Here is a 14,008-nt window from a genome sequence, read left to right on the forward strand (position 1 = left end):
TTTTTAGTAGAGATGGGTTATCACCATGTTGGCCAGGCTGGTCTCAAACTACTGACCTCAGGTGATCCACCTGCCTCGGTCTCCCAAAGTGCTGGAATTACAGGCATGAGCCACCATGCCCGGCCACTACCCTTAATTCTAAATTATTTCACTTTCTTTGTCTGGAAAATAAGTGGGTTCTAAAGACTCCCAGAGTGGCAAAATAGGGTGCATATACATTGGTCAGTGACCAGGGAGTATAAGAAGCCAAGGGATTCATGTGATCCATCTTCTAAAATACCAGTACCACTCAAAGATTGTAAAGTAAGCAGAATCTTGCTTTTCCACATATGAAAATCTGGAAAAGAAAGAAACCGTATGCACTGAGCAAATAGAAAATTTGGCACTTTTGAGAACCTGGTGGCAATGGTGTTGCTGTTGTATCAAAGTAATAAGGGTGAGTGAATTTTGAGAGATAAATTATGCCTGACCATTGGAACCAGTGAGCAGCCGAGCATGAGACAGCAGTAAGCCTCCAAAACCTAACTTTTTGGAAAAACAAGCTCGTCAACTTACGAACCAGTGTTTGTGATTTTTAATTTTCTTTTTCAAGAGACAGAATCTCCTTCTGTCACCTAGGCTGGAATGCAGTGGGACGATGATAAATACTAATAGCACCTCTGTAGCAGAAACTACTGTATCAAAAAGAAGTATAGGATATTCTTAGATGTTCATTTAAAATATGGATTTTAACCTGTGGTAAATGTGCTCAAACCAAAACCTTGTTTTTTTGAGAATATCCTGACCAAAAAATGGCAAGAAATTTTGTTCCTGTAGCCAGAACAGTCAGTCACATATGCCGGATGAGGGTCTACTATATAAACTACATAAAGAACACTTACAACTCAATGACAAAAAGACAACATGATTAAAAAATGGGCAAAGGATTTGCCTTAGTCTATTTGGGCTGCCATAACAAAATACCATAGACTGTGGCTTATAAATAACAGAAATGTATTTCTTACAGTTCTGGAGGCTGGAAGTCCAAGATCAAGGCACTGGTAGATTCATTGTCTGGTGAGGCCTCACTCCCCCATAGACTATCATCTTTTCATTGTAACTCACACAGTGGAAAGGGGCAAGGGATCTCTCTAGGTTCTCTCTTATACAGGCACTAACCCATTCATGAGGGTTCTGTCTTCATAACCTAATTACCTCCCAAAGACCCTTCCTCCTAATATCACCACCTGGTGGATTAGAATTTCAACATATGAATTTGGGGAATAGACTTTTTTTTTTTGAGATGGAGTCTCGCTGTGTCGCCCAGGCTGGAGTGCAGTGGCCGGATCTCAGCTCACTGCAAGCTCCGCCTCCCGGGTTCACGCCATTCTCCTGCCTCAGCCTCCGGAGTAGCTGGGACTACAGGCGCCCGCCACCTCGCCCGGCTAATTTTTTGTATTTTTTAGTAGAGACGGGGTTTCACCGTGTTAGCCAGGATGGTCTCGATCTCCTGACCTCGTGATCCGCCCGTCTCGGCCTCCCAAAGTGCTGGGATTACAGGCTTGAGCCACCGTGCCCGGCCGGGGAATAGACATTTAAGGACTTAAATTTAAGGACATTTAAGGACTTAAATAGACATGTTCACTTTGGCATCACATACACTTGTTTGTTCATTTTATATATTTTTTATTTTTATTTTCATCTTGAGACTGGGTCAGGAGGCTGAGGTAGGAGGATCACTTGGACCCAGGAAGTCGAGGCTGCAGTAAGCTGTGATTGTGCCACTGCACTCCAGCCTGAGTGACGGAGTGAGACCCTGTCTTAAAAAGGAAAAAAAAAAAAATCATGTTGTTGTTTGAAGTAAAGTAAGTACTACCAGGTCTAAAACAATCCCAGAGGTCTCCTGGACTCCCTCTAACCACCCTTGCTTCCTGTCTGCTCCCTCCTCCCCCAGACAACCTTTCAATCCTTCTTCTTCCTTCAGGGTATACCTTCGTATTTTAAAATAAAATGCATATTATATATATACACACACACACACACACACATATATATTTTAAGACAGAGTCTCGCTCTGTTGCCCAGGTTGGAGTGCAATGGCATGGCGCAATCTCGGCTCAATGCAACCTTTGCCTCCCAGGTTCAAGCAATTCTCCTGCCTCAGCCTCTTGAGTAGCTGGGATTACAGGCATGCACCACCATGCCCGGCTAATTTTTTATTTTAATAGAAACAGGGTTTCACCATGTTGGTTAGTCTGGTCTCAAACTCCTGACCTCAAGTGATCCACCCGCTTTGGCCTCCCAAAGTTCTGGGATTACAGACGTGAACTACCACTTCTGGTTAATTTTTTTGTATTTTTAGTAGAGATGGGGTTTCACCATGTTGGCCAGCTGTGGAGTTCCTGGTCTGGAACTCCTGACCTCAGGTAATCTGACCAACTCAGCCTCCCAAAGTGCTGGGATTACAGGCGTGAACCACTGTGCCTGGCCCGTATAGTGCTATAATTTTTATATCTTGGTTTTAGATATAAACTGATTACTTCTACTATGAAGATGAGGTTTTTAGCTCTATTATTACCCAGAATGTCATCTAAAGACATTTAAATATATACATACATTCTCCTTCCCCATCCTCCTAATACAGTTATGTCATAAGTTTGGGTTCTATTGATATTTATGTTTACATGTATAATGAATTGTGCTATAGAGGCAACGTCTTGTACTTTTTCTCTTTTTTTGTAATTAATAAGTGCCTTACACTTGCTTGAAGAAGTGAATGATATGCCTTCCCAAAATACACCAAATTGGTATTTTGATTATTTTGAGTTGAAAACATTGGAGATGTAGTTTCAGAAAGGGTGAGCTGACCATCTTCTCCCACATGCAGCAAGCCATCAACATTCCTCTGGGAGGGGCACTCTCCCACACCAGGCTCAGAAAAGAGCCATTACCCCAGAGTGGGATTGCAATTACCTGACAGATACACTTATGGAAATCACCCTTATCTTCCATATGTCTCCTAATGACACCCCTCGAAATGTATTGCTCCTACTCAGGTCCCCTTTGTCCTGTGCTTTCTTCTCAGATTTATCATTCTTTGTCCCAAAAGTATAAAAGTGTCTTGCTTTGGCCATTTTTTGGACTTGACGCTCTTGTGAAGCTCCCCATGTATGTGTAATACTAACTAATTTGGGCCCGGTGCGGTGGCTCATGCCTGTAATCTCAGCACTTTGAGAGGCCAAGGCAGGCGGGTCACTTGAGGTCAGGAGTTCGAGACCAGCCTGGCCAACATGGTGAAACCTCATCTCTCCTAAAATAAAATTAGCCAAGTGTGTTGGCACATATCTGTAATCCCAGCTACTTGGGAGGCTGAGATGGGAGAATCACTTGAACCTGGGAGGTGGAGGTTGCAGTGAGTTGAGAAATTTACCACTGTACTCCAGCCTGGGTGGTAGAGGGAGACTGTCTCAAAACAAAAAAAAATAATGAATTTGTATGCTTTTCTCTTGTTAATCTGCATGGTGTCGATTTGGGTTCTAGAACAAACTGAAGAACCCACGTAAGACCAACAGCGGGAATAGAAGTGATCTCTGGCTCTCCTACACTCTTTTCTTTAACCTCATTTTTTATTTACCCAGCATTTATTCATCTCCAAGGTCTCTGCCGGAAGTGTACATCTCTTCTTAAGTTCTCCAAACATACGGAGAATTCCAGCAATTTCATCTTCTTCTTTGAAACCTTCCCCTTGCCCCAGGACTCATCTGTCCTCCTGCTGCAGGCTGGGCTAGTCTCCCTCTGGCCCTCTTGTACAGATGCCATATGGAGACTGCCTCTTACCCTCCCCCCCGGAAATTCCTCTCACTCTTCTCCTGAGTGAGCTCTCATGCGTCCTAGATCCCATGTCTTGTTCTTTCTTGGTTTACACTCTTCAGTGAAACACTTCTTCCTGTAGCTTCCTGGAAAAGACTGCATCAGGAATAAATTTCTTGAGGTGTTAGGTGTTTGGAAGATTTTTATTCTACTCTTATATCTGATTGCCAGTTTGATAGGAAACAGACTTCTAAGTTGGAATTAATTTACCCTTGAAATTTTGAAGTCATTGTTCATTGTCCTCTAGCTTCAAACTGAGATTGCAGATACTATTCCAATTCCGATGCTTTGCGGGTGACCTGTTTTTCCCTTAGAAAGACTGTAGTGGTGGCTCACGCCTGTAACGTCAGCACTTTGGGAGGCCAACGTGGGAGCATCACTTGAGTCCAGTTGTTTGAGACCAGCCTGGGCAACACAAGGAGATTCCATTAATACAAATAATTTTTTTAAAAAAATTAGCCGGGCATGGCAGACGCCATACTAAAAACCAAAACAGCTGCCCTGAGGAGGCCCGCACTGCATAGCTAGTGAAGGTTGGGGAGCAAGTTCCTGCAGGAAAGAGGGAGGGGGACTCCCGGAAAAGTCGTTGAGAGGACCATCACACTCCGAGCAGCACGGGTTCCAGTTACAGCCATCCCTTGTCATAACTTGTGAACTACATTTGGAAAAATACTGGCCGGGAAAGAAAAATGATAAAATTTTTCCTCATGGTGAATAAACAAGGGCAGACTCGACTTTCTAAGTACTATGAACATGTGGATATTAATAAGCATACACTTCTGGAAACAGAAGTCGTAAAGAGATGTCTCTCTCTATCCAATGAACAATGCTCTTTCATTGAATATAAGGATTTTAAGCTGATACATCGGCAGTATGCAGCTCTCTTCATTGTGGTTGGAGTTGATGACACTGAGACAGAGATGGCTATTTATGAATTCATTCATAACTCTGTGGAAGTTTTAGATGAGTATTTCAGCCGAGTGAGTGAATTAGACAAAATGTTTAATTTGGATAAAGTACACATCATTTTGGAGGAGATGGTGTTAAATGGCTGCATTGTGGAAACTAACAGGGAAAGAATTCTTGCCCCTCTACTAATTCTTTATGTCAGAAAGCTGAAAGGAAGTATCTTCCAGACAACATGGATTTATCGGAAATGCTAGTACCGTGGAATACATCTCATCATCTGTAACCCAGAAGAATCTGGAAGACCACAATTACAAAATGGAGTATCCTTCCAAAGACATTATAAATAGGAGTTTTCTACATATGTACAAAGAAACAAAATTTTTTTAACTGAGAGAAAAGTTTTATTTTCTAATTGTAAATTTATCTTTCTCACTTCTTTAAATTCTGTTGAGCACCTAAGGAACCCTTCTTGGTCTATGCTTCTTTTTGCAAATTTATTTCAGGAATAGCAGGACGGTAGTGGAAAGAAAGTATGGCAGTTTTCTGTCAGCCAATAAAGTTTTAAAATTTAAACACAAGGCATTTTGAGTAACGTTGTTTTCTGAAGGCTGTCTTTTTTTTTGAGACAGAGTCTAGTTCTGTCACCTGGTGCATTCTTGGCCCATTGCAACCTCTGCTTCCCGGGTTCAAGCGATTCTCCTGCCTCAGCCTCCCAAGTAGCTGGGACTGCAGGCATGTGCCACTACACCTGGCTAATTTTTGTGTTTTTAGTGGAGATGGCGTTTCACCGTTTGGCCAGGCTGTTCTTGAACTCCTGACCTCGGGTGATCTGCCTACCTTGGCCTCCCAAAGTGCTGGGATTACAGGCATGAGCCACCACACCCAGCCAAGAGATTTTTGTTGTTGTTGTTTTGTTTTGTTTTTGTTTTTGTTTTTGTTTTTAAGAGAAGCAGGTCTTGCTGTGTTGTTCAGGCTGGACTGCAGTGGCTATTCACAACCATGATCATGTTGTACTACAACCTTGGACCTTCTGGGCCTAACTTTAAAAGCTTTGTAATGTGGGGCTGGTGCAGTGGCTCACACCTGTAGCACCTGCACTTTGGGAGGATGAGGAGGGAGGATTGCTTGAGGCCAGAAATTCGAGATCAGCCTGGGTAACATAGACCTCATCTCTACAAAAAGTGCAGGGGTCAGCCAGGTGTGGTGGCACATGCCTGTGGTCTCGACTGCTTGGGAGTCTGAGGCAGAAGGATTGCTTGAGCCCAGGAGTTCGAGTCTGCAGTGAGCTATGATCATGTCACTGCACTCCAGTCTGGGTGACAGAGCCACACCTTGTCTCAAAAATAAAAAATCCGAGTGTGCTGACTCAGACCTGTAACCCCAACACTTTGGGGGGCCAAGGCAGGAGGATTGCTTGAGCCCATCAGTTCAAGACCAGCCTGGGCAACAAGGCAAGACCATATCTCTACAAAAAATAAATAATTCGCCAGGTGCGGTGGCTCATGCCTGTAGTCCTAGCACTTTGGGAGGCTGAAGTGGGCAGATCACTTGAGGTCAGGAGTTTGAGACCAGCCTGGCCAACATGGTAAAACCTTATCTCTACTAAAAATACCAAAAAATTAGCCAGGCATGGTGGCAGGTGCCTCTAACCCCAGCTGCTCAGGAGGCTGAGGCAGTAGAATTGCTTGAACTCGGGAGGCAGAGGTTGCAGTGAGCCGAGATCATGCCACTGCACTCCAGCCTGGGCAACAGAGCAAGGATCCTGGAGGTACTGCAATATCAGGTCTATGCGTGGAGTGGATGGAGCAAGCTCCTATTCCATCTCCCTGCTCCAAAAATCCATTTAATATATTGTCCTCAGACAGAGGACGTATCAGATATTAAACTGGTAAGAAGAGACCAGTGATAACCTTGAAGAAGACAAAAGAGATATAGAGAGGAACCACTTTAGTTGCTCACAATTTGATAATTTGGGCTAGGCTCTGCTGGTCAGATTCTCGGCTGGGTATGGTGGCTCACGCCTGTGATTCCAGCAAGTTTTTAAATTTTCTTTTTATTGTATCTTGTTTTTGTTTCATGTATGTACTATATTTCTAACACAGTGAGGCTATTAATTAGAGGGGCTTTAAACATTTTTTCTTCTGCTGTATTTATGTCCTACAGGTTCCTTTTATTCCTATTTAATTGTATGTATGGTTTGATCCTCAAAAACTAAGTCATCCTTGCCTGGCTGCTTACACTTTAGGATATTGCAGTAAGAGGCCAATTGTATGCTCTGAGTTTGTTGGGGGATTCAGAAACCAGTATCCCAAAATATAGTGCTTAGATGTACTAAACGGAAGAAGCTTCAAGCTTTCTCTGACCACGCTCCCCACCATCTCTCCCAAAGCACAGGATCAAGCTGAAGTTCCTTCATCTGCCTAAGATCCAGACCCACCAAAAGGAACAATTTTTTTCTTCCTCTTCCTGTAAGACCACATCTGAAGAGACTCTTTCAGGAGATAATGTATAAATTAAGCTCTGTTCCCCTATCATTCATTCTCTTTACTAATACCCTAAACAGAATGATTCTTCTTCTTCCTCCCACAGCCTTTTTGCCAGGATGATATATAAGCTTCTAAACTCCCCTGTGGTGTGGGGTGAGTAATCACTCTGTGATTCTCCCCAGGAAAAATTTCTATGCCTTTTCTCCAATTAACATCTTTTGTGAGCTGATTTTTCAGCAAACCTTCAGAGGCAAAGAGGAAGTTTACCCTTGGCCTCTGCAGTTCACGGGCTTGTGGACTTCCCTATGGGATGATCTATCTGGCTGGGCTCTATCTTTTTTTTTTTTTTTTTTTTTTTTTTTGAGACAGGTTTCAGTCTGTCACCAAGGCTGGAGTGCAGTGGCACAATCATGGTTCACTGCAGCCTCAACCTTCTAGGCTTAAGTGATCCTCCCACCTCAGCCTCCTGAGTATCTGGAACTACAGGCCCATACCTCTATGCCCAGCTGATTTTTTAGTCCTTGCAGGGGTGAGGGGTCTCACCATGTCACCCAGGCTGGTCTCCAACTCCTGGGCTCAAGTGATCCTCTGGCTTAAATGTATCTTAAAGGCCAGGCACGGTGGCTCAAGCCTGTAATCCCAGCACTTTGGGAGGCCAAGACGGGCGGATCACAAGGTCAGGAGATCGAGACCATCCTGGCTAACATGGTGAAACCCCGTCTCTACTAAAAAATACAAAAATCCAGCCGGGCGAGGTGGCAGGCGCCTGTAGTCTCAGCTACTCAGGAGGCTGAGGCAGGAGAATGGCATAAACCCAGGAGGCGGAGCTTGCAGTGAGCTGAGATCCGGCCACTGCACTCCAGCCTGGGCGACAGAGCGAGACTCCGTCTCAAAAAAAAAAAAAAAAAAGTATCTTAAAGAACATTAGAAATTAAAGAATATGAGTGTCAATATTTAAACCAATCACATTATATGCACTTGTATATGTTAAGAATAACTGTAATATGCTAATTTACAAGTTAGGCTAAAATATCACCCTGTCCTCTGCCCTGAAACTCAAAAAGCTAATGCCATCTTTTTAGATATAGTATTTATAGCAATAAGTCATATTTGGCTGTGAATCATAATCAATGTCTCAAATAAAACTTGGCAGAATATCAACCACACAGGTTCATCCTGAGCTTTCCTGTGAAGGTGGCTGTGCTTGCTCTTCAGCTCTGAAATCCAAACATACTTCTGGTCTTTCTCTGTGTGTTCAGGAATTTTAAAAATGACATAACTTAGGGAATGTCAGTTTTGTCTTCTTGTACAAACCTTACATTTTGAAGGATAAAATAAAAACATGATAAAGATAACTTGCTGGGCGCGATGATTCATGCCTGTAATCCCAGGACTTTGGGAGGCTGAGACGGGCAGATCACTTGAGGCCAGGAGTTCAAGACTAGCCTGGCCAACAGGGTGAAACCTCATCTCAACTAAAAATACAAAAAGTAGCTGGGTTTGGTGGTACATGCCTGTAGTCCCAACTACTTGGAGGCTGAGGTGAGAGAATCACTGGAACTCGGGAGGCAGAAGTTGCAGCAAACCAAGATCACACCACTGTACTCCAGCTTGGGTGACAGAGTGAGACCCTGTCTCAAAAAAAAAAAAAAAAAAATCAGGCAATGTCAATTTGATTGTTTTCTACAAATCCTAAATTTTTCTGATGTTATAAGGACATGAAAATGTTCTTTTCTTAGTATGAATTGCCAGAAAATCATTAATCAAATCTCATTTTTCTTCTTATGTTCCAGTGTTACAAACTAAAGAAAAAGTTCTCTATACAGTCTCACTCAGGCTAAAACATTATAAGCATTTCTCCAAAACAAGTGTTCATTTTGTAACCTTTTACTATCACATAGTTGAAAGAGCTCTGCAGCCTGAAATTCTATTCTATCATATCACTTTAAATTCAAATACTGTAAAAATTGGGGCACTGCAGTATTTTGTAAAAATGAAATATGCTATTTCCCTTATGGAATTTTAGCTGACTAGAAGGACAGGAATGAACTGACTGTCTTGAGGCCTGAAAAGTAAATGACATTTGGCAGGGTATGTTTCAATCCATTTTCCTTAATTTATTTTAAACTTCTTGAAAATAATTTTACTCCCATTCTGGAGATGTCAAGTGAAATAACCAAGGATAACCAGAATGATTAAATAAATAGATTTCCATATTTTGCACAAGCGTAGGAACACTTTTTGTATAAATGGTTCGCAGGCAACTAAAAAGCAACTTAGTTATTTGGGGATTCTTTTGTTTTTAAGAGAGAAAACAAAAAAATTTCAATTCATTAGGATTTTTTTTTTTTCTTTTTTGGGGGAACAGAGTCACTCTGTTGCCCAGGCTGGAGTGAAGTGATACAATCATGGTTTACTGTAGCCTCAGCCTCCCAGGCTGAAACAATCCTCTCACCTCAGCCTCCTGAGTAGCTGGGACTACAGTTGTGTGCCATCATGCTCAGCTAATTTTTAAAATTTTTTCATAGAGACAGGGTCTTGCTATGTTGCCCAGGCTGGACTCAAACTCCTAGCCTCAAGTGATTCTCCTCCTGCCGCAGCCTCCCAAAGTGTTGAGATTACAAGTGTGAACCCTCTGCACCCAGTTTTATCAGGCTTGAAGTGAAGAACATGAAAAATAAAACCTGGCTGGGCATGGTGGCTTATATCTGTAATCCCAGCACTTTGGAAGGATGTGGTGGGAAGATCACTTGCGCCCAGGAGTTCAAGAGCTGCCTGAGCAACATAGCCAGACCTTGTGTCTACAAAAAATAAAAATTACCCTGGCTTGGTGGCATGAGCCTCTAGTCCCATCTACCCAGAGACTAAGGTGGGAAGATGGCTCGAGCCAGGGAAGTCAAGGCTGCAGTGAGCCATGATCGCACCACTGCACTCCAGCCTGGGTGACACAGTGAGACCTTGTCTGAAAAGAAAAAAGGAAGAAAGGAAGGAAGGAAGGAAGGAAGGAAGGAGGGAGGGAGGCAGGGAGGGAGGGGAGAGGAGAAAGAAAGAAAAGAGAAAGAAAGAAGGAAAGAAAGAAAGAGAAAAGAGAGAGAGAGAGAGAGAGAAAGAAAATGTTATTAAACCAGGATAATCAGATGGGCACGGTGACTCAAGTGCTGTAATCCCAACACTTTGGAAGACTGAGGCAGGTGGATCACTTGAGGTCAGGAGTTCGAGACCAGCCAGGTCAACATAGTGAAACCTCGTCTCTACTAAAAATACAAAAATTAGCCGGGCATGGCAGTGGGCTTCTATAGTCTCAGCTACTCAGGAGGCTGAAGCAGGAGAATCACTGGAACCAGGGAGGTGGAGGGTCCAGTGAGCCGAAACTATGCCACTGCACTCCAGCCTGAGTGACAAAGAGAGACTCTGTCTCAAAAAAACAAAAAATCAAGATAATGGCTGGGTGCCGTGGCTCACACCTGTAATCCCAGCACTTTGGGAGGCCAAGGCAGGTGGATCACTTGAAGTCAAGAATTCAAGACCAGCCTGGCCAACTTAGTGAAACCCCAGCTCTACTAAAAATACAAAAAAAAATCAGCCAGGTGTAGTAGTGGGCGCCTGTAATCCCAGCTACTTGGGAGGCTGAGACAGGAGAATTGCTTGAACCCAGGAGGCAGAGGTTGCAGTGAGCTGAGATCGCAACACTGCACTCCAGCCTGGGTGACAAAGTAAGACTCAGTCTCAAAAAAGTAAAAATAAATAAATAAGATAATCATATTTTCTCTCCGAATTGTCCTGTTGGTTTTCATATCCCTGTCAAAGCTATCGTTCCTCTCTAAGTCAACTAGATTTGGAAACCTGGGAGCCACCCTTTTACTCTTCTTTCTTCTCGCCTCTCCTGACCCTCATCTTTTCTACCCTGTCTAGTCTCCCAGCTTGACCAATGTCACCAGTTACCAGGACTCAGGTTTTTATTCCGATGTCCACGTTTCCATTTCCTCTGAACCATCTTAGTCCAAGTCCCCAAGTGCCCACAGCTGAGTTAGTACCATTTGCCTCACTGCCTCCAGTCTATATTTGTAGGAGTTTCAAGCTTTTTGCCCAAAGTCAGGTAAGTAAAGAAGCGAAATAAGCTGGGTGAGCACAGGTCTTATTTTAAGAGGGTATTCTCTACTCAGCTTCAGCCAATTGTTGCTCCACCAGAGATCAATGAGACAGTGTTACTAGAAATTCCGTTTTCCGGCTGAGCATAGTGGCTCACACCTGTAATTCCAGCACTTTGGGAGGCCAAGGCAGGAAAATCATTTGAGCCCAGGAATTCAAGACCAGCCTGGGCAACACAGCGAGATCCCATTTCTTTTTTGTAAAGCTACATAAACTACTTTTTTGTGATATTTTTAAAAATTAGAAAAAAATTAGCCAGGCACGATGGCACATGCCTATAGTCCCAGCTACTCAGTAGACAGAGGTGAGAGGATCACTTAAGCCCAGGAGGTCAAAGCTACAGTGAGCTATGATTGAGCCCCTGAACTCCAGCCAGGGTGACAGAGTGAGACCCTGTCAGAAAGAAAAGAAAAGAGAAAAGAAAAGAAAAAGGAAGGGAAAGGAAGGGAGAAGGGGAGGGGAGGGAAGGAGGGAGAGAGGTAAAGGAGGGAAGGAGGGAGGGAGGGAGGGAGGAAGGAAGGAAGGAAGGAAGGAAGGAAGGAAGGAAGGAAGGAAGGAAGGAAGGAAGGAAGGAAGGAATTCAATTTTCCAAGAGAAGTCAGAAATTCCTAGAGTTGCCCTAGGATTCTTACTTCCTCAAGTTGCCCTGGGTTTCTTCCTTTCATTCCTGAAACAATCTCAACCTCCTAAAACTACCACATTGGCCTGGCCAATCCTCTCAATGCTTTGTCTGTCCACAGTTCCTGAAATGGACCTCAGTGGTTCTTTATAGACAGGTGCCTCACCATCCTGGCCAGAAGCCACCCAGGACAGGTCTAGTAAGAGAGTGCTGCTGAATGTAGATGATATTGACTAATCATCCAATTATCCTGTCTGGACCAATCCATATTGAACCAATCAGCTTCCCTCTCTTTGGAATTTGAACTTTAGGTAAACAGAGAGCTAGGTGGTAGTGATAGTAGAAATACAGAAAAAGAACAAACAGAAAGAGTGGTTGAGTCTTTTAGAGTAAGGCTCAACAAACATTTGCTAAGAAGTAACAAATAACCTAGTAATTAAGGCTGTATTGGATCTTGAATCAATTTTGAGTTTCCAAATGTCGTTTCAAGTCAGTCAGGTACTACATTATAATTCTTGTTCCTTCCATGAGTTCTGGGTATGAAGGTTTTCCTGGTATCCTATGAGGCCTGGTATGTGGTCAGTCTTCTTGTCTCCTTTATGTCTATGTGTGCATATCCTTAAAACAACCCATTACGTTAGGTAACCTAAGTTAATTCTTGCAATGAAGAGAAAAAATAATGTAAACAATAATCTCTCTCTCTCCCTCTTTTTTTTTTTTTTTTTTTGAGACGGAGTCTCACTGTATCACCCAGGCTGGAGTGCAGTGGCGTGATCTCAGCTCACTGCAACCTCTGCCTCCTGGGTTCAAGCGATTCTCCTGCCTCAGGCTCCTGAGTAGTTGGGATTACAGGTACCCGCCACCATGCCCGGCTAATTTTTGTATTTTTAGTAGAGAGAGGGTTTCACCATGTTGGCCAGGCTGGCCTCGAGCTCCTGACCTCAGGTGATCCACCCACCTCAGCTGCCCAAAGTGCTGGGATTAGAGGTGTGAGCCACTGTGCCTGGCCTCCTGTATCCTATCTATACTTTATAATAAACCAGTAAATGTATGTGTTTCCCTGAGTTCTGTGATCTGTTTTAGCAAATTAATCTAACTCTAGAAGAGGGTAGAGGGAAGCCTGGCACAGTGGCTCATACCTGTCATCCCAGCACTTTGGGAGACCGAGGCAGGAAGACTACTTGAGCCTATGAATTTGAGACCAGCCTGAGAACAAAGTGAGACCCCACCTCCACAAAAAAGTTTAAAATTAGCCTGAAGTAGTGGCACACGCCTATAGTCCCAGCTACTCAGGAGGCTGAGGTGGGAGGATTACTTGAGCCCAGGAAGTGAAGACTGCAGTGAGCTATGATAGCACCATTGCACTCCTGCCTGGGTGAAAGAGCAAGACCCTGTGTCAAAAATAAATAAATAAATAAAGTACAGGTGACAACCTACTACTTGTCATTGGTGTCTGAAGTGGCGGCAGTCTTGTGGGACTGAGCCCTTAACCTATGGGATCTGACTCTAACTCCAGGTAGACAGTGTCAGAATTAAATTGAATGATAGATATAGGACATTCAGTTGTTGTCCCCTAAAGTGCTTGGTGTGTGAGGGAAAACTCCATGCATCTGGTCACAGAAGTGTGCTGTGTTGATTGTTGTGAGTGTGTGAGTGGAGAGTAGGAAAAACACTTTCCTATCTCAAGTCTCATGAGGAACAATCTGATGTTGATCCCTGATGCCCAGATTTTGCTGCTTTTTCTTCATTTAAAGAAATGAAAATTTCTTATAGAATAGAATAGTTCACTTCCTGTCTTGGGTCAGAGAAAGGCCAAGGTAAGTATGGAACATCTTGTTATGGATATAAAGCAAAAATGTTTTCTTAAATATTTGGGAGACGTGCTAAAGAGATAATAGTGCGGGAGGATAAAAGGAAAAATGAGTTGGGCAGACAGCTAAAGCTAGTCTTTGGTAAAATTCTTTTAAACAGAAAGACAGCCTGAGAAATCAAGCTA

At 43.3% G+C, this 14,008-nt stretch overlaps 1 pseudogene; it reads left to right on the forward strand.

The window, feature by feature from the left end:
* Positions 1 to 4,358: 4,358 nt before the first annotated feature.
* Positions 4,359 to 5,111, forward strand: LOC105511725 (annotated as a pseudogene).
* The last annotated feature ends 8,897 nt before the right edge of the window (positions 5,112 to 14,008 follow it).

This window comes from Colobus angolensis, unplaced genomic scaffold (genome assembly GCF_000951035.1).
Source record: "Colobus angolensis palliatus isolate OR3802 unplaced genomic scaffold, Cang.pa_1.0 Scaffold203, whole genome shotgun sequence".
Classification (NCBI taxonomy): Eukaryota; Metazoa; Chordata; class Mammalia; order Primates; family Cercopithecidae; genus Colobus; species Colobus angolensis.